At 32.8% G+C, this 26,997-nt stretch overlaps 1 protein-coding gene across 1 annotated transcript in view; it reads right to left on the minus strand.

The window, feature by feature from the left end:
- The window catches only part of LOC149420025 (uncharacterized), a 624,492-nt gene that overhangs the window by 170,999 nt on the left and 426,496 nt on the right, over positions 1-26,997 (minus strand). The window lies entirely within an intron of this gene.

Here is a 26,997-nt window from a genome sequence, read left to right on the forward strand (position 1 = left end):
GACAAATACGTCTTTAGGTAAACAGTGGATAACTTCTCGAACAATAACTTCAACTCTTAACAATTCACGGCTTCGACAATGTTCTATTATTATTTTTGTTTACGCGGAGTTTTATGGAAAAAAAAAGCTATGAATTTGCTAACATAATATTCCACTCTGAATATTACATAGATTGGGTCTTTAAAACTTTGGTTGATTGTAACGATCTCAATGGGAACTCAAATTTTGTATTCATGTTGATTGCACGAATAGATAGATACCAGTGTTAAGGTTTATTTTTTATTTATTTAAATGTAATGTATTTGAGTTGCATTATAGTCTCTATGCTTCCAACATAAATCTATTTTTTTTCTGGAATTTTTGAGTTTATCTTTCAGATTTTAGTTCTTGAAGATGTTTTCAACGTTTGAGTTGATTGTACGAACAGGATATATAAGTATTTACAGCAGGTAACCAATAAATATGATTGTCCCTGTCTAAACAAATATCATCTCTTCTATCGAGCTTTATCTAAAATTGCCTCCCCTCCATTCAACATCTCATCTCTTCTAAGTCTGAATTCGACTCCAATCTTCAATATAATTTTGAAATTTGACAATTTAAACAAGATTGATATGTACATTCCCTCTCTCCACAATTTTAAATGATGGTCTAGAACACCCTTGAAGGGTGAAAGCCAGAAACATTTGAAAAAAAAAATTATTTCTTTAACAGTACAGTACATATACTTGTGATTTTTCTAACTCGCATGTGTATTCAAGTAATGGGTTGATTCTGCTTTGTGGATGATATTGGGTATTACCTACTTTTTATTTATATTTATTTATTTGACAGAGTTATTACAAAATGAGGTAGATATGTCTTTAATAAATTGATATTTCAATGAAGGTACCTATGGTTTGATTCAGTAGCAAGTATAATTAATTATGACTTGACACTTGACAGGTAAGGTAGGTAGGTAGACTACCTGTACTAGCAATCAAAAGTTTAATTTAATTAATTTGTGTTGTTTCACAATTAATGAATTATTTTGAATAAACTAATATACACGGTGTCCGTAAACTCACGACAAGCGGAAAACTGTTGAATCTAATTTACATAGACAGAGAAAAGAAGTATTGCTAATTTATTAAGAATCTCTTAAAATTATTTGTAATCCTCTTAAAAAGGGATTGCAGGCGTATAACGAATGAATTGATAGGTTTCGTGATAATCTTTGAGATAAGGGTTTACGCTTCAACGCATTTAAAAATACATTACTTACGATTTTTTTTCACATTTGATGTAAAAAATTCCTACGGAAAACGACAACTCAAATCATAAAAAGTTATGTCACAAAATCGACTTCTAGTGAGATAATCGCCAATTTCCCACGTACTGCGAGTTTCAGAACAATGTGTATAGAGTATATTTGCCGTATGTTCCATAGTGGAAACTCAGTATCGTCCCAGTGAAAGATCACTATTTAGAATTGAAACTTGCTTGAATGGCTTTAGCCGTGTTTGGTTACCAGAGCTGAATATCCTGGTACTTACACACCATCCTCTTCCCGATCTCCTTTCTCTCCTCACTACCTTCATCCTCCAATTCAACCTACTCCATTTGAGGATGCCATAGTATCACTGGCTCCGGACTGTTGGGGATGGTTGGGACAGTTGTGCGGTATTATTATATAATATAATGTTAACATTATATTATAACATTTTAATCTCAAATAAAAACCTGGAAACTTAATATAGCGAGATCTGAAATAGAAAATATACTGATATCAAACACAGACTAAAACAGAATCTACTAAACTGAACTATGTAAAAAAAACACTATCTTACTTATTTTAAAATTATTTAAAAAAATATATATACCTACTACATTATATATGTTCATAATTAAATTCATCTATAACTTTGTTGTAATATAAATTTTCTTATAATTAAACTATAATATGTAAATGAAATCCTCAGCACGGGAGATCCCAGTGAGGATATCATTATCTCTATATGTTATTAAGAAAAGAAGACAATAAATCATTATTATTATTATTAGCGGCAGCCATTTTTATCTACCGAATGTCGGAATGAAAATATATGCTGACCGTACTCGCAAATATCACCAACTGACCATAGATGACGGATTTATTCAATATCGTATCGATGTAGTGTTTTATTGAGTGAACGTACCAGATTCCCTAGGGTCTGGATCATGCGCTACTTAACTTTATTGGCCTGGTTCATTGCGGACGTAATCTACCAAAAGTTCCAGTTTATTATTGTTTTGTTTTACAACGTTGGGAACTGCTTTGAACTCTATACTCTGGAACTATGAATATTTCAGGTCTTAAACGGCAGCAAAGTGTCCTAGAGTGCAAATGGAATAGCTTATAACACAGCTGACGACTAAAGTAGTGAGCCAGTTGTGGCTAAACAGACTAAAAACCTTGCAAGTTCCTCAAATATGCTGTTAATAACGGTGTTGAAATTTGCAGAGAACGAACTTACTATAAACTATTAAACGGGAAAAAATACAAAAATTTTGATTTTATTTAATAAAATACTCAGTTTCACTACCCGACATTGCTTTCTTGGCCCGAGATTTTGTATACAAATGATGAAGTATCTAACAAAAAAGAACTTTTCTATATTGTAAAATAGTTGATGTTAGCAAGCAGCCCATAATGCTGTACATGGTATCTACCGTGATGTATGGAGTGTGGCATGAAAACCACGGAGGGATAAAAGTAGACAGAACCCGTCTTACTGATAATTGACAATACTGAGAGATAAGAACAGGTTAGTAGAAAACGTTACTCATAATCACGCGCATGCCCACTGCAAACATCGCCCGTAATACCACAGTATTAGTGGCTGACAAATTTTTAAACCGCCCGACCCCCAGTTTTAGGGTCGTTTTACTATCGTAAGCAATCTTCCGAACAGGCCTTCCATTGATATGCTTGGTGTAACTATAAGTGACCAGCTCAGGTACGGGGGCTCCATCGAAGCCAGAGTAAAGTTGGCCTCTCAGAAGCTGGGCGTACTGTACAGGGCCTGCAGATACTTTAATAGTACACAACTGCTGACCCTGTACAAATCGCAATTGCGCCCTACTGTCGAATTTGGCAGCCATCTCTGGTCCGGAGCCCCTAAATACCTGAAAAAAACCCTTGACTATGTGCAAAAACGGGCGGTCCGTTTGATAGATTCCCCAATCTTAACAAACGGACTGCAATCTTTAGAGTACAGGCGTCAGGTAGGTATGCTGTCCTTGCTCTATCGGTATTACAATGGAAGATGCTCTGAGGAACTAGCGTCATTGATCTCTTCGGCACCGGTGCGTAGTCGGGATACACGCCAAATGCGCGCCCAACATTTGTACACGGTTGACATTTGTCACATGAGAACGGGTCGCTTCTACAATTCGTTCTTAGGTTCAACAGCTCGGCTGTGGAACGAACTGCCGGCCTCTGTGTTTCCTCCCTCCTACAACATGGGACTCTTCAAGACCCATGTTCACTCCTTCCTCTCCACAAAAAGACTCTCCACACAGCATCCCCAAAGATGACATAGGCCCTGATGGAAATTATTTTCTTCAGGGCCTCCTGTGTGGAGTAAATATAAAAAAAAAAATTATAAAAATACAGAGATCGTGGACTTTGTTAACAATCTGGTTGATTTGACAAATATCGATCGGTCGCGCAATGAAAATGTTAAAAAGCAGTAGTACCCATTAGCAGCAATATCAGAGGAATATTTTAAACCGATTTACCAAAGCAAGTACGTAACACATAATTGGCCAAATTTCGAAGCAATTCAAAACATACCGAATCAATGACATCGCAGCTAAACGTGAAATGCGAAAGTGACCGAGTTTTTGAGGATTGGAACAAAGTGGTGCCAGTCTAAAATTATCTTGCATGAATATTATTATGAGTAAATATTTTAACTCGAGCAATATACGGGGCACTTCAACGTATAGATATATCAGTGCTGCAGCGGCGTATTAGGGAATCTTTATAAGTAAGACTGTGAGTGTTTTAAAACCATGTATGATCGTTTGATAATCTTCAAATGCATCTTCGATTAATTGACACACATGATGAATAATAAGAGAACTCAATTCATTTGTGCAAAACTATCTGTATTTAAATTCAACTTCGATTAACTGTCAGACATTACGAATAATAATAGAACTCAATCCATTTGTGCAAAACTATCTGTATTTAAATGCAACTTCGATTAATTGTCAGACATGGTGAATAATAGGAGAACTCAAATCATCTGTGCAAAACTATCTGTATTTAAATACAACTTCGATTACCTGTCAGACATTATGAATAATAAGAAAACTCAAATCATTTGTGAAAAGCTAGCTGTATTTAAATAGGTGTGAAAAATTTGAGAATTTTGACGAAAGACACATATTTACATACCTACCTATTTGAAAGAAAAATCTTTCACAGAACGAAATAATACATTTTAATTCTACAAAAAATATTTTTTTGCAAAAAAAAAATTTCCATATATTTCAAAGTGTCCTTCTTATCCCAAAAAAATAATAATAAAAAATCTTAATTAAAATTTTTAAACGGTAATACTTGATTTATCCTCAAATTAGATTCACTAGGTCATTGAATTTTTGCAATGGTTAGGTAAAACAATTGATAGGGAATCAGAAATATTTCATGTAACTGGTGGAAATAGATAGGTTTAAATATGATAATTATGGTTCTTTTACAGTAAATACTACTTACTTATTTCAATTTTATCTAAATAATAGTGTGAAGATTGTGAAAGTTTAATATAATAATCCATATTTCGTTTAGATGTTTCAGCAAGAACTCTACAAAAGACGTGTCCTGAAGTTGTGATTTAGAAAAACCAATGAATTCTTCAGAAAAAATATCTTTATATAGATTATAATTGCGTGTCTATTTTTTTTACTTTTTTCACGTTTTTCGCTAGGTTTGAAAACAACGTAATTATTTATCCTAGTTAAAAAGAGAATTGTAGTTTCTTTCAACGTTATAGAAAAAGCTTTCAAATTTTGACAAAAAAGGTTTGAAATTTGTTGGCTGAATGAAGATGAATGGAATGTGACGAAGAAATGATTAAAAAAGTGTAATGTCAGAAAAAAATAAACGTAACGTTTCAAGGAATTATAATTATGTTAACAAAACCCTCGGACGCATCCAATAATACATATTTTTTACATTAGCTTCATAAAGGAGGCCCGAGGAAAATAATTTTCATTAGGGTTTCTGTCATCTTTGGGGATACTGTGATGTGGGGTATTTTTAAGGAAAGGAAGTTCTGGGGAGGATAAAGGTATGAAGGGTGAATAAGAATTTAGAGGTCAGTGGTCCAGGAATGACGGACGTGTGAATCCATTATACAGGGTTTTCCAATAAGAGGTGTTATTTTGAATAGCCCGCTATTTCGGTATACGTTACTTTTGAAGCTGTTATTTTTTGACATTTGACAAGTAGAAACTACTTTATTATTAAAAATGGAACGATACAAGCTTCAAAAACGCATTGAAATTATTAAAATTCACTTGAGTGAATCAAATGCAAATCATCTTGAGTGATGATGCCCATTTCCACCTCGGTGGCTTCGTCAACAAGCAAAATTGTCGCATCTGGGGCTCGGAAAACCCAAGAATTATTGTTGAAAAGCCTCTCTATCCTCACCGTGTGACTGTTTGGTGCGGTTTATGGTACGGCAGAATCATTGGACCTTACTTTTTTGAAAATGAGGCTGGAACAACAGTTACGGTGAATGGATTGTGCTATCGAGAGATGATTAATGATTTTTTATAGCCGGAATTGGATAGTATTGATTTGGACAACGTTTACTTTCAACAAGACGGCGCTACATGCCACACAAGCAACGAAACTATTGATCTTTTAAGATTGAATATCAAAATAACACCTCTTATTGGAAAACCCTGTATATATCAACTTTAGTCATGGGAGTCCACCAAAAGGTGTAGCATGTTAATTGAATTATATATTTTCTAGCTGACGTGTACCCGGCGTTCATTGACGTTTCTCTACTTTCTATAAATATAATATGCATGTATTATATATATATAAATCTTCCGGAAAAATCTAAAAATGATAGTGAAAACCCTATCAAAATCTGTTGTTGTTCTGCGTAGTTTAGAAGAACTAAGCGCATAAACCGACAGACAATAACTCTATTTTATACTATTCAGAGCTTATAGTCCTGTGATATTGGTACCTTTTTACTTAATTTGACGTAACGCGCTACCAGACGCGACTCACGGAGAGGAGCATTAAAAGTGCAAAACTTTTTTGTATCCTGCACAGGAGTATTTATCACAAAAAGCTCCTTCCAAGAAACACATTTACATGGTATTTTATTCAACGATGAGGGAATACAAAAGCATATTTTTAAACAAACGACACAATTTATCTTATTTTTCTTTCGTTCACTGGGAAGAAAAATATTTAGGTCGGGTTGTTTCACAGTATATTAACGATTCATGAAATTTCACTGTTTAAAGCTTACCTTATTGAAAATAGCATAAATATATATATTTTTTTAAATGCACTTGAAATGTAATTACTAAATATAAATTTTTACCTGTAAACAGGGCGATACTAAAAACTATCTTCCGCTCTGAACATAATTTTAAATACACTAATTTATATTTTACTACTTCAGGGTTTGAACACAATATGTTTTCTGAATACGGAGAAGACAGAATATAGGTATAGACTGAATAATCAATCACTCTGTAAAATATTTATAGCAGCAATTATACACCAGAGAAAAAACTATAAATCTGCTTTTTAACAAATGCAGTTTTAATAAGTGCAAATTATATTAATCACAGTCCGTAGAAGCAATGAATCCCCTCCCCCATAACTCAAGGGCGGGTGGTAGTCGCTTATTTCTATTAAGGCGGCTGCATCGGATTAATAAACTAATTGCGGTCTCATTAATTAAAGCCGGGCAGCCTGCGACACCTGCGCTATGTCAGTATGGAGTCGACGGGAACTTTGTGCATTATCGTTGGTAGGTACTAGCGGTACTACTAGTGAAGAGGTAGTATTACAGAGTCTCGTTTTTTACTTAAGTATAATTGTATGTTGGAAGATGGATGAATGTTTTAATTAATGGATCTGTTTCCTGAGTATCGTGTGCATTTTGCAATTTAGGATTCAAATATTGTAGGTACTTACTTAAAACCAATGCGTCGGTATATTTAGGCGACACTACACTATGTGTAAATAAGTAAGTAAGAATTTTAAGTATTTTTTATTATAAAAAGAGCGACTCCCCCCATGACTAGATTGTACTCCAAAGATGTTTAAAATCAACACAAAACATTTTGTTTTTAATGCAGCTTTATTCAAATAACAATATTGTTAAATCTCCTATTACAACCAAAGAAAGCGGAAAATGATGCTTTTGTCGTGATGGAATATTTAGCCAGCCGAGGAATTGAACTCACGACGTCTGGGTGGGACCCAAACGCGATGCCAACTCAGCCAATGACTGATCAAACCACATGAACCATATTATTTTGGTTACTGCACTTACGCATGTAAAGTCATGTTTTCTGTAATATTTTCTTATGTTACATGCATCACGGCCTCCGTGGTCGAAGGGTAAGGCCCTCGACTATCAAACCGGTCGTCAAGGGTTCAAATCGCGGCATGCACAAATACATTTTATATGATTAAATTGTGTAATTTTGTAATTTACTCATTTTAAAATAATAAATTATATATTTGCATCACGTTTCAGAGTGGAAGATACTCTCAGTATAGCCCTGGTATAAGACCACCATTCAGAATTGAAACGCAGCTTGAAATATCTTTGGCCGTGTTTTAACTTAATCAGTTTCCTCTTCCCATCTCTTTCCCCTCCCCCTTATCTTCAGCCTAACATCATACCCCAATTGGGGATGCCATAGCCTTACTGGTTCCAGACGGTTAGGAACAGTTATGCTGTTTCACATTTAAAAAAATCATAACATCTGAGAAGTTACAATAAAACTATGGTATTTATAAATTTTAAGTTTTGAAATAAAAGACATATTAGATCAATATTGTTAATATAATATAAATTATATTATACACAGTTTTGGTAGTTCTTTATGAAGTATGATGCAGTTAAATATGACCAAAGGAGATGGGGTCGATTTAGCTGGAGTTGTAAACAAATATTATCTTCAATGATTAGAGATTATTCATTTTTTATAATTCATCTATATGGCCACATATACGCTATTTTGAGTCCTCGCTTAATTTTAAATCTAATAAATGAGTTACAAATATAACCAATAATTAATTGCCACATTAATTAAGATTGCTTGGTGGTCAGATATAACGAAATAAGTAGTAATATTTGCAAAATTAATATTGCACCGTTTTTGCAAAAAATCACCTCAAGGGCGCTGTAAGTAAATATTAAATTAATTCTAAACGAAAATTGTAGATATAATTATCACAATCTTTTGTTTAATTTTGTTGTACTTTTTCGTCTTAAATCATAATTTCGTTATTGTCGTCTTTTCTCTGGCTTTCAAAATTTTTAGGATTGATTACTTTAATCGGGAGTAAAGTTAGCGACAGTTTTTGTGCTGATTAGTCAAACCTTTGTTAAATTACAATTTTCTTTCTGGATGGCGTCAATGAACGCTTTGAAAAATCAGTACACATTTAGAAGGAAACAAATTGCTCACCGGAATTCGGTCTTAATATATAAATAATAATTTGTCAGGATTTCTTTATGTAAATGGGCATATAAGTAGAAGTATATAGTGAGTATAGAGTGGCGCATAAAATTTGTTAAGATAATCACCGTTTACGATAATTTCGTTGTTAAGTTGTTCTAATTAATAGAGGTACCAACAGATGGCACTGACAGCTATATTGTGATTTGTACCGACAGGCACGACCTTTTTCTTATACTGACGTGAATATTCTTTACAGCAAAATGGTTAAGATTTCTAAATCATGGAAAGTACAGTAGTTTATATTATACAAAGGATGTAAAAGTTTTAAAGCGATGCTAAGATCAATAAAGTATGCCCGACGTGTTGAAGTTAAAATGAATCGAATTAACATAAATTCGGCAGATAAATGGCCGGTGGCCAGCCACACACCTAGTTGTGCAATTACCCCGTAATGTTGTAATTTGGATGACTACGCAGTATAATCACAAGGCAGAGTAGATTCCGCATACTAAATTACTGCTTTATTGCTCGGTCTGGTGAGCTTAACGATTCGATAATTTTTATCTGACTGGGGTATTTTCGAAAGGTGGGTTATTTGGCTTGCTTTTGGCAATTAGTACGCTTGATTGATGTACCTACTGACTGTGAGTTATTGCATTTATTTTATGAAAAATAAATCTACATAGTTATTGTTGTGTTCCCACAAACAGTTCTCTAAATCGGCGTGGAAGGAGATTTTAGAAAGTAAGTTCTTTATATTAAATCAGGGATTTATTCAATACTTCGCGTTTTATACGAGCGACTTCGATGGTTGACCTAACTAGGAGCTGGCTAAATGAGGTCTGCAAACACCATGTTTGTCTGGAAGGAGCCTAACTGGCCCTAGCGACTACTGACTACTAGCTGCCATCTTGCGGACTTCCAAGCAAGCTCTTTGTACTGCCATCTATGAGTGCATCTGTGAAGCTCTTAGTTAACTTACTTACCAACAGTTAAGATAGATGATAATGCATCCATCGATTTCAAACACTTTTTCTTCTTCATTTATATTGATAACATTTTGTTATGCCTGTCTCAATGGGAGAACTTTTTTTATGTCTTTTTAACCCTTAGGATATGCCAATTGCCCGCTGTACACCGTAATGATGTTTTGTAAATTGCAACATCTTGCAATATAATATTTTTATAAATTGATAAAATTATGTTTCTGACCCATGTAGTTTCTCCAGAATAGCTATTTATATTAAGAGGAATGTTTTTTTCTCCCTCTAACGTTATAAAAAATATAAAATGTAATGAACCCCAACCAAATATCCTAGAATTATATATTTCAGATAATTACAATAAAAATTGATCATTTGAGGCTTTCCTGTAAATGAATACAGTATTATATTATTTGAAAAAAAAATTGGGATTCACTTTTTAAAAGATAAAATAAAAATATTTGCAAAGTGACGAAACGATAAGATAGGATAATATTAATATACATTACTTACTTACCAAGCCAATAATATATATATACAGGGTGTATCGGCACGTACCCGACAAACTTTAACCAGCTATTCCTTAGCATATTTGGAGTAAAAAATCTTATGTGCACTTTGCTGTCCGGTAACGTTTTTTTGTAATAAAAAAATTACTATTCATATTTTCACCACATGTCACCACTGTTTTATCCTTTGTCAAAGTTTGAAAACCCATCTGGCAAATATTTTATTAGAATTCCGTTGAATAATGCACGTACAATATAGGTACACTATATTGGCGCACTTTTACAATCACAACGAAATGGCACGGCACCATTCGTCTCATTTTTAACTATTATTATTTAGTGTGTGCGAAAGAGCGAAGACGCTTTTTGACATACTTGCTTATAACAGCTGTTGAACACGAAACGCAATGCCAATGACAGTGATGTAGTGTGGAAATTTTATTTTTTTTTGTTTTTAATTGAAAAAAAAAATGCTACCGGACAGCAAAGTGCCCATAACATTTTTTACTCCAAATGTGCTAAGGAATAGCTGGTTAAAGTTTGTCGGGTTAGTGCCGATACACCCCGTATAAGGTTCTTAATACCAAAATCGAGGAAAGTGTGGTGAGCAACTAGGACATCCACAATGTACGTCTCGGCACACCAAGAGTTTAGTTTGATCATTTGTTGTATTGATTTCTTAACTTATTAAAAATGTTCCGGATTTCGTACGCATAAAATTTTTTTCTCTTTGTATTATATCAAAATCAATTGGTATATTTCTAACTCTTCTCTATGTTACACTCCCACAGTGAAATATATTTCAAAACGTCTTCATCTTTTCGCATTCAGAAGGGGGAAAGGTTTTTCTTTCCAGTCCAGACCATCCAATCCGTAGCTATAACAATTGACAATCATCTTTCGATTCAACATTTTTCTCAATATTTCATTTCATAACGTCCTCAGCTATCAGATGATTGCAAAAAAATAATACTCAATCCAGATACAAAAATTCTGAGACCACACTTTCGGCTCTTTAGTTTATCCAATAATATCTGAAATATTTCACTATTGTAAATTTATGAGAAAGAAAGACCGTATTCGCCTTTTTCAGAAGAATTTCTTTCGACATCCAGATAGAAACACGTTTGACTAAAATTTAAATATAAAATATATTAAAATTCCTTTTAGTGGAACACCTGCAGGAGGAATGAGATTAATTGGTTCAATTTCCCAAGCGAGGCCCGTGGCTCGAATTACACAATTAATAATTAACCCTTTTAAGAAATCCTGGACAAAAAAGACAAACATTTCCAGCTAAATTACCGGGTGAAAGTTTTCCCTTTGCAGAATTGAAGACAAAAACCTTAAGAAACCGGAACACCGATCATTTGTCACAATTACTGAAAACAGCCCCCGGCTTGGTTCGCCTGCAGGCTGTATACTGTATAACTTAAGACTGAGGAGGGTGGTAAAAGTGCGGGTGGAGGTTGCACTTGTTAGCGAGACGGTATAAATCGTTATTTAATTCATTTCTGTTACAATTTATTATTTACTAACAACTTTCTTTAGAAGAACGCGACATTCTTTGGAGAAATGTCTCTGACTAATTTAAGGGTGACATTAAGAAATTCAACAGTTTATTTAGAGAAAGCAAAGAAAATTTACCTACATTTATAATATTACGTTACTACGTGCTAATCGCAAGAACACGTCAGTTCTTGAAGGATCATTACTTTATGGGAAGCCTCGATGCGATTAAAGCACAGAACTAGAAAACGTGTTAGGCGTTTGGGGAGGTCTTCTTTTAGCCGTGGGTAGAGAGTGACTGATGATTACCCGTGCCTTCTGATGTCCGGTCAGGTGCTCTGTATCCACTGAGCTATGTCGGCCTATTTCCAACCCGCCAAATGATTCAATATGTATTAGTACCTCAATCAACAATTACTGCTTATTATATTTTTTCACATGTAAACAACAATTTATTTTTACTTGGGAGATGTTTTCAATTTGTATTAGTATTTCGGATGAATAATTATTGCTTATAATTATTTGTTATCCTTTATGCTATGCATAAAACCTTTTCTTATAAACGTTAGTTTATCATTAAAAAAATAATTGAATTAAGCTATTTTATAAAAGAAATTAGCAAACAAAAACAGTTTATTCTGCCTGAAACAACCAGAAAGAATGTCAACTATAAACACATGTTGTAAAACGATACAACGGGAAATGAACGTAAAATGACAATGGCTCACACAAAATACAACAAAATAAAATCAATTTGGAATGTGTTAGGTGTTTCTTTTTTAATGAGAATGAATTATAGGAAACACTAATGACTATTTTATGTTAATTTTATTAATCACACTTTGACACTAAGACAAGTTTCAGAGATAGAATACAGATAATAATATAATCACCGCGACCCGTAGTGATGTGACACATATAACAATAGTAATGTGACACAGATAACAATAGTGATGTAACACACATAACAATAGTGATGTGACACACATTACAATAGTTATGTGACACACATAACAATAGTGATGAGACACACATAACAATAGTGATGAGACACACATAACAATAGTGATGAGACACACATAACAATAGTGATGTGACACACATAACAATAGTTATGTGACACACATAACAATAGTTATGTGACACACATAACAATAGTGATGAGACACACATAACAATAATGTATCTTTTTCAACTTTTTTTAAAATTCATGTAGGTACAATATAACAAAATTACAAATTATACAACATTACCTAATTAGTGCCTTTGATATATTTAATATGTAGTATCAAACGTCTTTTAAACACGCTGTAGGTTTCAAAGGATAGTCCAATTTGTCATCTAGTCTATTCAGATCGCGGATTGCTCAGCCCACAGGCAGGCGAATTCAGATCCAACTTTGAACGACTCGCTCGACAATACAACAAGTTATGGCAATGTCCTCGGGTATGACACTCCGGCACAACCATTGAGGTTAATTCTCAATGGGCACAAATAGGTTGATCTGGGCTAGAATCCCACCGCTCGATCAACACATACGATACGAGTTTCTAGTGAATAAGTTAGACATACCAAGAATTAAATGAGATTCACATAAATATGGATACGTTCATACAATATTTTATTTTATTTATTTACTAGGTGTACCCCGCCACGCGTTGCTGTGGCTCACTCTGTCTGTGCTGATAGAGAAACAGTACGCATGTTTCTTTTACGTCCAACAGATGGCGCCTTAAAAAAGCATGTTTTTCCAACAGATATAATGCATAATTGGTTTTATTTTGGCTATACAATACTTAATACCTACAAACTAAAAAAATGTTAACTGTCGATTTCTCGAAAATTAAAAAAATAAATAAAATAAAATATAGGTATATAAAAACACACTTGTTTTCGAATGCAATGTGTCAAAATTTAGGTATATAAAAACACACTTGTTTTCGAATGCAATGTGTCAAAATTTAGGTATATAAAAACACACTTGTTTTCGAATGCAATGTGTCAAAATTTAGGTATATAAAAACACACTTGTTTTCGAATGCAATGTGTCAAAATTTAGGTATATAAAAACACACTTGTTTTCGAATGCAATGTGTCAAAATTTAGGTATATAAAAACACACTTGTTTTCGAATGCAATGTGTCAAAATTTCAAAACAAACGGTGACGAACTTTCAGAGATTTAAGATTTTGAATATACAAACATTTTGGACACACAGACAATTTTGTCGAATAATAACACAGTACAAGGCATATAATGAACAAAAAGAATGGTAGGTAGGTACAAATTAGCTACACCTTAATAAAGCAATGGCAGATAGTATAAAAATATACAAATGTTATTTTTAATGATAAACTAATGTTTATAAGACAAGGTTTTATGCATAGCATAAGTATAAAGGATAACAAATAATTATAAGCAATAATTAGTCGCCTGAAATATCAATACAAATTGAAAATATCTATAAATATGGAAAACAATAAGCAGTCATTTTTGATTGAGGTACTAACTAGTACATATTTAATTATTTGGCGTGTTGGAAATAAGCCGAAATATCTCAATGGTTCAGAGCACCTGACCGGACATCAAAAGGTACGAGTTCAATTCCCGTTGGCGGCATTTATTTTTACTCGGTAGATATTTTCAATTTTTATTGATACAAATGTTATTTTATGATTTCCGAACCAGGTTTGGATGAAATATTTGATTTATGCCATGTCTAAGTTTTTCTAGATAAAGTGTAGTCCAGCCACAAAAATTTATGATATGATGTTAAATAATACGGTAAACATGAAATGACGTGATATGATACGATATGAATATTAACGAAATGCATTTGTAACCTCTGAACCCAAGATCAAAGATATTGCCACGTTGTCACGCACCTTATTCTGCGAAAGATGTTAAATAAAATTTTGTAAAAGCAATGTAATTTCTTTAGAATTAAATCTTTAGTATTTTAGATAAATAGCCAGATTCATTAAAGTAATAAAGGTTGGAATGAACACTAGGAAATATTTATTATTCTAGAAAATGATATTTGAAAGTCCCGGGGGAGAAAACACAGCCTTTAAAGTATAATTGCTAAGTTATTTTGTGCCATTAAAACTTCTGGATATATTTACGGAGGGAAAAATACTTTGTGTAAAATGGTAGCTGGTGGTGGTACCATTTCCTACTTTTAACGACTCCTGGTGTAGATACTATACTACTACAGGGGTCGAAGTAATATTCAAATTAAATTTTCCCTTTCCTTTAAAAAAAATTAGACTTTTTTCATAACAAAATTTGAAATAGATTCTATAATTAAATAAAATACTTTGTTTAATAACCACTTAATTTTTTATTAAGTTTCACATCTACCGGTTTCGCTTCAGTTAAGCTTCATCAGGATGTTAATTTAAAACTAATTCAGAGAAAGGGCTTATATATAGGAGGACAGAAGGAGACAGAATATAATATTAAAAGTAAGAGTGTATAATAGACAGAGACAAAATACATGAAAGAGAAGACCAAATTGCTAATTGATATGTGTGAGGGAGAAAGCAATATATGGGTGTGGTATTGAAAAAACGCTATAGTTTTCATAATAACAAATTACAGAAAATAATAATTTTACAAGAATTGTACATATGACAATCAATTTTAAGGGCATAAGAAACACAATGTAAAATAGATATGTAATATTATGAAGTGGAATGGATTGTGGGAAACAATTATTATATTAAATATGGGGCTATAAAGTGTGTTTCGCGCTGCTGTGGTTTAGTATGACTGTGCATATAGAGAAACAATGGCGCGTGTTGCTTTTACGTCTACCAGATGGGCGCTGTTTTTCAAGAACGCATGTTTGTCCAACAGAAGGCGCTGTTTTTCACAAAAGGTGACCTCTATATAATATAGGTATTTAAAAACACACGAGTATTCGAATGCAACATGATCATTGACATTTTTATTTATATAAGTAATTAAAATTAACGTTCATTGAAAAAATACATACGATATATATGTCTTATTTGCCATACAAATGTGACTTTTTCCTCCATTCTTAGTTAGTTTCGTATTTTTTTTAAGCCATGCAGTATAGTAAAATATTAGGTTTGTTAATTGTTTATAATTCTTATTTTAATTTACACAAAATGAGTTCAGCCCAATGAGTGAATATTTAGTGAACAGCTTCGACATATTACGACACATATTGACAAGATTTTCACTATTTAAATATGTAAAAAAACAATTCTGCATCCCATCAAATTTTGATGCATAAATAATTAATTGAATTTTATGGCGGCATTACACAGTTGTTATTTAACTTTTTTGTAACTTTCGTCCTTACGGGAATGAATTTATTCCACTTCATTTTGATAACATTATATTATTCATTGATTTCAAAATCAATAATATATGTGTAATACAACCATTTTAAAAAGGTGGTCACCCTACATTTGGGCTCATGGTAAACGTTTCCTGGCACGTTTAATGTATGGGCTTGGCAGGATGAATCGGGTGGGCTTACGTTGAAGCATTAGGCTACTGTGAATCCGACCGTGAATGTTAACCGTGGAGATTACCTACTCAATGCAGGATTCGCACATAAATCCTTTCATAATTCCGTATCGTTACCACGCCGTAACCAATCGTCGTTATCGATATAATCATAATAATAGGTACACAAAGGGGGGTTAATTCCACGAATTGCGTTAAAAATAAGAATTAACGAATTAACAAGCTCGTTTATTATTATTTTTTTTGATAAATTAATGTTTTTAAAGACAAGATTTTATTTATGCATAGCACAAAGGATAACAATTATTTTTATAAGCAATAATTGTTCGCCTGAAACACTCATCCACATTGAAAAAATCTCCTGATAAAAAATACATGACGCCAACGGGACTCGAACCCGTGTCCATTCGATAACGAGATTTTTCAATGTGGATGAGTGTTTCAGGCGAACAATTATTGCTTATAAAAATAATTGTTATCCTTTGTGCTATGCATAAATAAAATCTTGTCTTTAAAAACATTAATTTATCAAAAAAATAATAATTAATATTTGACAAGTCCAAGTATTTCACCTAAAAAATGTATACAATTTGTATCAACGCCATCTAGTGAGAGATTTAGCACTTACAATGCCTTTCTCATATAAAAATAAAGTTGGTTGTTCTCAGGTGAAAAAATGTAAAAAGCAGTAATTGTTGAATGAAACACTAGCATATATTGAATATTTTCTCGGGTAAGAAATAAGCCCCCATAGCTCAGTGGTCAGAGCTTTCGACCGGAAATCGAATGGACACGGGTTCGAGTCCCGTTGGCTTCATGTATTTTTTATCAGGAGATTTTTTCAATGTGGATGAGTGTTTCAGGCGAACAATTATTGCTTATAAAAATAAGCTCGTTTATATTTAATGAAAGCTAGGATGAGAATCGGTTTTGGCAAAGTAGTGGATAATTTACTATGAGTTTAAAATTCGTGTGATCCAATCCCCCGATGGAAATTTAAAAAAGATGTATAATTTTTTTTCAGTACCTCCACAACATTCTCCAAATTGTCAAAGCCATTATTACTTAATATTATATCAGTCATTCTTAAACGAAATTTGAATCAGAAAAAGATAGGTCACATCTAGGACTTGAACCCAGGACGAATAAAAATGACACAATATTGTACTGGTGATTCAATCCAATATTGTATTAGTTTCTTGAAATAATTAAGTTCGCAGTTCTAACATGAAATCTGAGTATTATTTCGACGTGCTGGAAGCAAACCACGTCATCATTCCTTTGGTACCAGGAGGGTTGGAGAAAGCTTTGAATAAACTACGACATTGATATTTTGACCGCTGAAGAGCGCACATTAAAATAACCAAACCCTGCGAAAAGCGGTAAAGTTCACCAAAGTAAGGCAACGGTTTGCCGCGCTGTCCATTGCGGCACTTTTCCGCGCTGGATGTGAATGTTCATCTTTAACCGAACCACCTGCAAATGAAGTTGCGCAGCGACGTTAAAAATGAGTAAGGCGATCAAAATTTCGATTTTAGAAACAAGCCTGTTATTTTATTTACCCGATTTGGAATTTGTAGTTAAGTTTTTATGCAGCCTGCAATTTGCGCTACATTGTAAAAAGGACTAGTAATTGTTAACAGATTTTATTTCCGCGGACCAAATAATAATATTACAATGCGAGTTCCCTGAATACTGCAACTCCACGCAACTCGGTTAGTTCCCCTTTCCCTTATGGCTGGTCTATCAATTTGGATTAAACATCTGCCCGGATGATGGAAACGATGGTCCGAAACGTTGGCTAAATAAGGAGGTAACGCAACACAGTATAATTACTTAAAAACGAATCACTTTAACGCTTCAATCTTGTTAATGCGCCCGTCGCATAAATATATACTCAAAATAATATGCAACCTTCACCGTGCGTATCTGCTTACGGGTAGAATTATTTGAAAGAAATCTGTTTTTTGAGCAGCGAAATTTTCTAACCTTGAAGCTTTCTTAAAAAATTACACTAATTTTTCTCTGGATTTTATAGGTTACCTAAATGTTTTTCATCATGTATTTAAATTCACTTATTGTTAATTTATTAAAAATCTCTTCAAGTTATTCGTAATCCTGTTAAAAACGGGACTGCAGGACCTAAACCAATGAATTGATAAGTTTCATGTAAAACTTTTAGTAAAAAAGGAATTTACTAACGCGACCTTGGAACACGTATTAATGAAAATCATTATATTTTCGCACGCCGTCATTATATTATATAAGGGCTAGTACAGGTGCATGAACACGTTTTCCGATATATTCGAAAAGTAAAATTTTATTAGGACATGGCCTGCCGTCTCGTTTTTAACACGATTTTAATAAAACGGCAATACTAATTTTTGTTCATGCGTAACGCCAACAACATCATAAGCTTTAAAGTTTAAAGCTTTGCTATAACAATTTAACCTTAAAATTACCTTTAATGTTACAGTCATACTGTGAAATAAAATATTTATTGCAAAAATTATCGAAATCTATTGATATATATATATGAATTCTATTAATCCAAACCTAAATTGTAAAACTAGCTTATGTATGAAATAAATTTTGAATAACATTTTATCACAGGACCTGTGTAATATAAATACATGGGAAATAACCTTTTTACTTCCTTGCCTAATCGACCAAAGACAAAAGAAAGAAAATAAAATTTAGTACGTACTTTGAAAAAAAATCATGCGAATGCTCCATTAACTTTTTTCTTTTGCCTTTGACTCAGTTCACTTTACTAGAATTAATCTGACATTTTTGTGACAAATAATAGATTATCATACCACTTCTTTGTTTGTTATAGTAATTAAAAAGTAGTTAATACTTTTGTATAAAATGTATTAAGTTGGGGCTCTAATATAACACTTTTCATTGTTTCAGCGGGGAAAATTCCTAGCCAACTATGAAAAGAAAAGAGAATCATATCAATTGTTTGGATAAAATAATAATATTACGTGATAAAACAGTTGTAAGCCTTTATGCTCGTATACTTTCAACTCATTGTTCAGTTACCATCTTATTTTTTTTTATTTTCCGTAAAAAAAAATTCTGTTTCAGAAACAAGACAAAATTATCTTTCCGATGTAAAACGATTTCTAAATAATATCAAACATGAAAAATGTAATCAGTCACATTTTTACTGTATTTTACTCCAATCGTAGAAAAATTCGAAAACGCAATCGTTTTGTTTGGGGTATTTGTAAGAAAACTGTAACTTCACTTTTATCTCGTTCATTGAAATTAGGGACCTCGGTATAATCTTTGATAGTAAATAATCATTTAATAATCACATAAATGTCATTACTAGTAAAGCAATGAAAATGTTGGGCTTCATTACTAGAATATCTAAAGATTTCAAAAATATCCATACATTAAAATTACTTTATACAACTCTAGTCAGAAGTCAATTAGAATATAATTCGTCTATATGGAACCCTTCCTACAAAAACTATGCAAACTCCATTGAAAGAATCCAACATAAATTTCTCAGAACAATTAACTTCAAATTAGGAATTCCCTCTGACGACATTGATTACGATTCATTATTACAATTAATGCATCTCTTATCCTTAAAACATAGAAGAATACTTAATGATCTAATTTTTTTTATTTAAAATAATCAATCACTGGTTTGACTCCCCTGAATTAACTTCGTTGATAAACTACCATGTTCCTTGTAGACAAACTAGACTCAAGTCACCTTATTATTGCAACAATACTGGAACTAACGCAGAACAAAATTCAATAATACTTCGCTTGCACAGATTAGGCAATGAATATTCCAACATCGATCACGCTGATTGTCTATTATCATATAAAAGATGCATAAAACAAAAATTGTCGAATAATACCATACCATCATAATTTTTATGTACTTCAGATTAAAAACTACTAGTACTCGATAGGTAGAAGCCGATATCAGTGCACTATATATCATAGTCATCATAGGTACTATGTAAAACTTTATCGGACTGTCAAGCAGTGTCGCACATTATTATTATACACGCGATTCTCCCATTTATTACTTTTGTTTCCTTTTCATATTATAATAGTATATATTTTATTCTTTTCATTTTCTAATAGTTTATACCTTTCTAAATTTTTTTATTTTATTTTTTACAAACTCTTATTGCCTTTCAGACATTTTATAAGCACTTCATTCTTGCTTATACTACTTTATTGTAGATTATTACATATAATGTCTTACTTTGACTCAATACTATACTACAGATTGCTACTTATATTCTATTTATGTCTCCTTTTTTCATACTTTTAACCTTACTACTATTTACTGATTATACCGTTAAACTTACATTTATATTGTTGCATTCCTTATGTTGCTGTACTATTCTCTGTAATTTAGTATGTGAATGGCACATGTTGTGCCGTATATGTGAAAATAAAAATAAATAAATAAATATAATAAAATCGAAGAAATAATTTTTAAAGTTTATTTATTTATTTATATAAATAAATTACAAACAATACAAAGCAAAATGAACCTTTATCTCTCCAACTGGGAAGGATTCTCGTTTCAGGACAGCCAAATTTTGCATTTAGTAAATAATATTCTTACAATGGAATGGCGATGGTGTCAAAACAAATTTTGAGAACATTGTTGATTGCATTCAAAGTGACAGGATGGTTTCATTATCCTTGAAAGAATCGAAAAGATGTAATTTATTACCGGGGTCAATTTGGATAACATTAGTAATTGCATTCAGAACAGACGAATGCTTTCTTTCGGGACATCACAAGTCTGAGATACTTTCCAGGGCATTTTGGAGAACATTTACAATTGTATAGTTAGAATTTTCACATTTATTAATCAGTATAAGACATATTAATCCTATGGTAATATATTTTTAGAATTTCTTAGGTGATAGAAATTACACATTACAGTTATACCGATTGTTGCGATAGCGGGACGAAATATGAATGATTCATTCAGTATAAATATTTGAGGCAAACTGGAAAGAATTATTATTTATATTTCTAACGTCAAAAAATTATTGTATTTCCGCGTGATTGCAAAAAAAGATAAAAACACTTTTATAAAATGTGGATGTCCGGTCATATACGACCTTAAAACGCTGGAGTGATTAAAAACTGTTTTGTATTTATGTACATATCGTTTTTTCACTTCGGTGGTCTACGGTGATGTCATGTGAGATCTGACCCATTGAATCCTACCCATCCTTCCAATATTTTTTTTATTTTCTACCCACGTCAGTATCTTCCTAATGTTCAACAAGTCGAGTACATCAGTCGAACACGTGTTACCCTCTACAAAGCTGTTGTATTTCTGTAGAATGTCATTGTCATCTTGACAGACGATTCTACAATAACATGTTTAGGTGATTTACACATGCTTAAATATGTTAACTGTAAAATTACGTACAGGTTAGGTTTTATATACTTATTTCACAGAGAAAAGAAAAATGACTAAAGTTGATTTGGGAAAAATGGGATTAAATAGTAAATTTCTAATATATTGGAACACATGCATCTGCATTTTCCCTGATAATATAATGACGGAGTGCGAAAATATAATGATTTTTATGAACACGTGTTCCGACATCGCGATACATTAATTCCCTTTTTACTACATTTTTAACAGGTTATCTCAATTCATTTTTAATAGCCCGCCAGTCCCGTTTTTAACCGGATGACGAATACTTTTAAGAGATTAAAAATATTAATAAATTTGCAATATTTTTTTTCAGTAATTTTTATGTATGTGGATTTGTTTATATAATTTTTTGTGATTATTCTAGTAAACCACATGAAATTTTGTAAATATTGCCGTAATCTAGAAAATTTCCTAGAAGAATGCATGATTTAAATTTTCAAAAAACATCTAGATATTATAAGATTGTTCGTGTTCTTTTTTCGCACCCCACAATTTATATTACCCGATACAATGTGCCTATAATATTGCGTAAACACTCCGGTAAATCTTGATATTAAATTTTCCCGCCAGAGCGCATGCAAAAGTGTAAATTTTGCTGTAAACTGAATGCTATACGGTTTTCTATGATATCTACGAGTTCTGGTAGATTGCATGTTGTTGAGATTTGAATATTCCTGCAAACCGCATCCATAGTATTATTCTCTATATAGAAAGCATTCTACGCTATACAAATATCCTTAAACTTCATACTGTAATGCAAACGTTTAATTATAAGTACAGTAAATAATCTAGTGGAACGCAAACAAGGGAGTAAGTATATCCATAATACGCACGCCTAGAGTAAATTTTTCAGTAAGTGTCCCAGGAGATTGCATTTTAAGATATAAACCTCGCTGTAGACCAAAAACTATATTTAAAACGTCGTATCAGAACGCATGCTATGGTTGTAATTGCCATTTACCCTTAGTAACAATATACTCGTCCATAAATACCACACTCTAATGTAAACGTCCTGGAATACTGCACCCTTGTAGATTTATATGGTAGAACGCCCAACATACTGACACCCCTCATTTATAGATTCGTTGATGATCCCAAGAAAACTACTTTATCCGCTATAAATAATATGACGAAACAACGAGAGACAAAAACGTCGGAAAATAACACGAAACGATAATAAGTTGAATGATATATTGTAGCCCTCAGAATAAAAATGTCTTAGTATAGTGATACAGGCCGAAAAACTTAGAAGTTCAGTGATATATTTTGGCCGAAAGATATAATATATTAGGTTATTCAGTGATATATAGGGCTTTAAATGCTCAAATGTAGACACGTGATATGGGTCTCACGCAGTTTGCCGTTGATGGGAACGAGTTTCATTGTGATGGAGGTTCTTTGAAGAGATATATATCTATCAAGGAAAAGAAGAAACATACGGAGCAGATCCGGACCAATTTCTTTTCAAACATTTCTATGCTTTTTCGTTCGCCTGACAAAGGACGCTAAGAATACCCACTTAGATTTGTTTGAAATGTTAAAAACGTGATTGTAGGGAGTCCGTCAATATTAGGGGTTACTTGTATTATTAAGAATCAGATATGAATTTGACCAGTCGGTGGCTGCGTTTGGGTCCCACCCAAGCGTAGTGTGTTCAATTCCATTACAGCACAAGCAACATTTTGCGCTAACTGTAGTGGTAGTAGGAGATTTTAAAATATTGTCCGGTTAGTCGTAACCCGGGAATGTTTGCTTTCTTAAAAAAAACTCCTTAATACCATACCGAGGGTTTCCTATTATACAAAGCTTTAAAAAATTTAACGCAAAAATCCTAAATGGTTTTAATTTTGAGCTACTGCTATTTTTCGGGAAATATTTAATTGTATATATAAGAAAAATATTCAGGCGAAGTTCACATGAACGTAGGGTAAATTAAGGCCACACAGGACTCTAATACCGGGGATGTGCTCGAGGCTAACATTTTAATTAACTCGGACGAATTCCTAACTAAAATAAACTAAAATACTTTTTTTCTTAAAAGTTATTTTTATTTAAGCTTGATAAAAAAGTAACTCACCATAATTTTTTTTTTCAATTTTATAAAACTTTTGTCTAGACGATGAATTAGTAGCTGCCCAAGGGATTAAATTAACAATCATCTGAAATTTTACTAATAAGTTTATCAGAATTTATAAAAGTAAACCCCACGAAAAAAACAATTTTCAATTTACCAAGGGTAGATTCCTTCTAGCGTATATTTGTATGCACACCTTCTTTAGTTTCTTCTGAGTTTCACTAATTATCAGAAAAATAGAATACCATTATGGTATAGTTAAGTATATATAATAGGAACAATTGAAACTTCTGCATTAACTATATGTGTACATATATAGTATTCTGTTACATACTAATTATTGACTAATTAGAAACATCTAAATACAGTGGAGATGAGTATAGACTGATATTAAATATCAATAAAGGAAAAAAAACAGGCAATTATTTAATTAATTATTTCTGAAAGTGTAACTTCAGTTTAAGTTTAAGTATGTTAATGTCCTTTAATTTCTTTATTTCAATCGGAAGGTTGTTGAAATACTTTATTCCTAAATAGGTATAGTTATTTTGCATTTGTTTGGTATTACATTTTGGAATTTTGATATTGTATTGATATCTTTTTGATAGGTGGGTTTCAAATTTTTGATTATATTATGTTTATAAATTTGGATAATTGCATTATTATTTATGTTTTCAATATTTTGGTAGTCCATCCATCGAAATATTTTACCTGTAAAATTCTTGAAGGTACTTAGGCACTAAATTACTGATAGTTTATTTACAGCCCTCCTGAAAACCGAATAAATAAACAATCAAATAAGCGGTCTACCTATCGTCTACGTCAGAGGTTCCCAAAGTGGTCTATATAGACCCCCAGGAGTCGATATCGGCTTGTTGGGGGTCTATGTCAGCGAGAAAAAAATTTGGGGGTCCACGAGATTCAAATGGGGGTAGATACGAGCGGACCCTCATTTACCTTAAGTTAACATTTAGGAGTTCCGTAAATGACACAATACACCTAACACAAATAACGCAGTTTGCGTAAAACTAATAATAGACTGAGAAATTACTTATTTGATATTTGTATTTTTATATTTCGTAAAGTTGTTTATTGAGGTATATAAATAAAATTATATGTTCCTTTTCTTGTCAGTATTAATATGTTCAAGCAAAACATTGCAAATCGGAAGCCGCGAATTTGTCTAGATTCCCAACTTGTTTTTGAAAAACGTCCAGGGTAATAATGACCTTCAAAATTTAAATGTACTTCACACAGACTTCAAAACTAAATTTAAGGACATTTTGACTGTGGAAGTGGAATTTTGAAGAATCGGATATCATATGACAAGAAGAACTGACCGGAATAAGCGCTAACAAAGAACTTAAGGCGCAGTTCTGTAGGGCATAAAGAAATTCCCGTTGCTTATCCCGCTCCATTTTCATTTGGTGTAATACCTCACAAGGGCGCCCCTGTCTGCACAACGTAAGACAGAGGAACTATACCCGCCACCCGGTTGTTGGACAGGCAAGGGAAGGGAATCTTCTTACGAAAAAGAGAAATAATTATCACATGGGACGTTAATAGTTTTAGGAAAATTCAATATTCGGCAGGCAGGGGGTCTACGGAAAAAAAAATATTTGGCAAGTGGTCTACGGGGCAAAAAAGTTTGGGAACCTCTGGTCTACGTTATATTCACGATGTAAATCGTTTTCCTGAAATGTTTTTTTTATTGTATTGGTAAATCAGTAATCTTTTCAATTGAATGGACAGTGATTGATTTATGCGTAATGTTGTGGAAGGATGGAAAATTCTGGAATTCTCGAATTATTATTAGCCTTTCAATGAGACGGAACGAATCGAATCGCAATTGCTCGAGTGTGTCTCGATTCGCGTAAATACTCGAATAGGTATCGGTTTCCAAAAGATCGTGATGATTAATTTGTACAGAAAGTTAATGGTTTACACTATAACCTGTACAAACACATATGAAATAAATGATGAATTCATTATAATATTTTGCTTTCAATGAATAAAAAAGTGAGTGAGTGAGTGAGTATGTGTCTTACGGAAAGAACAAATAAAATTAAAATTTTATTGGAACAACTTGTCTTTAACTTTTTCAGTTTATACACATCAGTGTCATGTATCATTGAAGAAGAAGATAATACTAATAAATCTAGACGAAACATGAAACAGAATAAGACACAGAAAATACAAAGAAAACGGTCTCAACTGGGAATAAGGTCTTTATCCGCTCGACCATTGAAAAATTAAATAAAAATCGTATATGTCTATGCAAGACGCCATCTTGTTTATAAAACAAGCCCTTAAAACTTTGTGATTATTAAAAAAGATTCTTCAAAAACATGAGAACAATAATTAGGTCCCAATGATCGAATGGATAAATACGTTATCCCGGTAAAACAGAGATCATGGGTGCGATTCCCAGTTGAGACCGTTACCTTTTTTATTTTCTGTGTCTTGTTCTGTATAATGTTTCGTTTATATTTATTAGTATTATCTTATTTTTCGTTAAATAAAATTGTCAATTATTTACAAAGAACAATGAGGTACTCTTAGAGTTGCCAACAAATGAGACAACCATTTATTATTGAAACATTGCTTGAATTTTCATATTTAGTCACTAAATCCGAACATCCAAAGGAGAGACGAATTTGCGAAACGGTCCAGGACTTCGCCACGCTTCGACAACCGACAGACAACGAATATTTGTAGGCTTTAGATTTTTTTCTTCTTTTCTAACTTTGGACGATCACGCTTCAGAGTCTCTTTTGAAAAAATTTCAAACATTTCAGAATAAAGCCATACGCATAGCCCTGGGTGCCCCCAAATGGTTAAGGGTAACACAACTCCTTAAAAACTCTGAAATCCTCTTACTAAAAAAACACATCTTAAGTCTCGCGGAAACATTTTATGCGGGTATTCCCACCCATGAAAACGCGTCAATAAATTGCCTCGCCCGGTACGACGAAAACGTATGTACTACATATAAAAAAAACCGAAACAAATCCTTCGTAAAGTTTAACCTCCCCATATTGCAGCCATATCCCTATGCAAATAATTTTTCACAAACAACCAAATAAACTAATTTTTCAACAACCATTATTTTAAAATCATGATGAAAGGGGTCCTTTTTGGCCCGGAGCTCTGTATGCCAGTATTTCAAAAAGTTAAAAAAACTTTGGACCAAACCACCACCAACTTATAAAAATATTATATGAAGATTAGGTACAGTGGTTTTGGTAGTGACTTTAT

This window comes from Hesperophylax consimilis, chromosome 11 (assembly GCF_061612785.1).
Source record: "Hesperophylax consimilis isolate HC1 chromosome 11, BYU_Hcon_1.0, whole genome shotgun sequence".
NCBI lineage: Eukaryota > Metazoa > Arthropoda > Insecta > Trichoptera > Limnephilidae > Hesperophylax > Hesperophylax consimilis.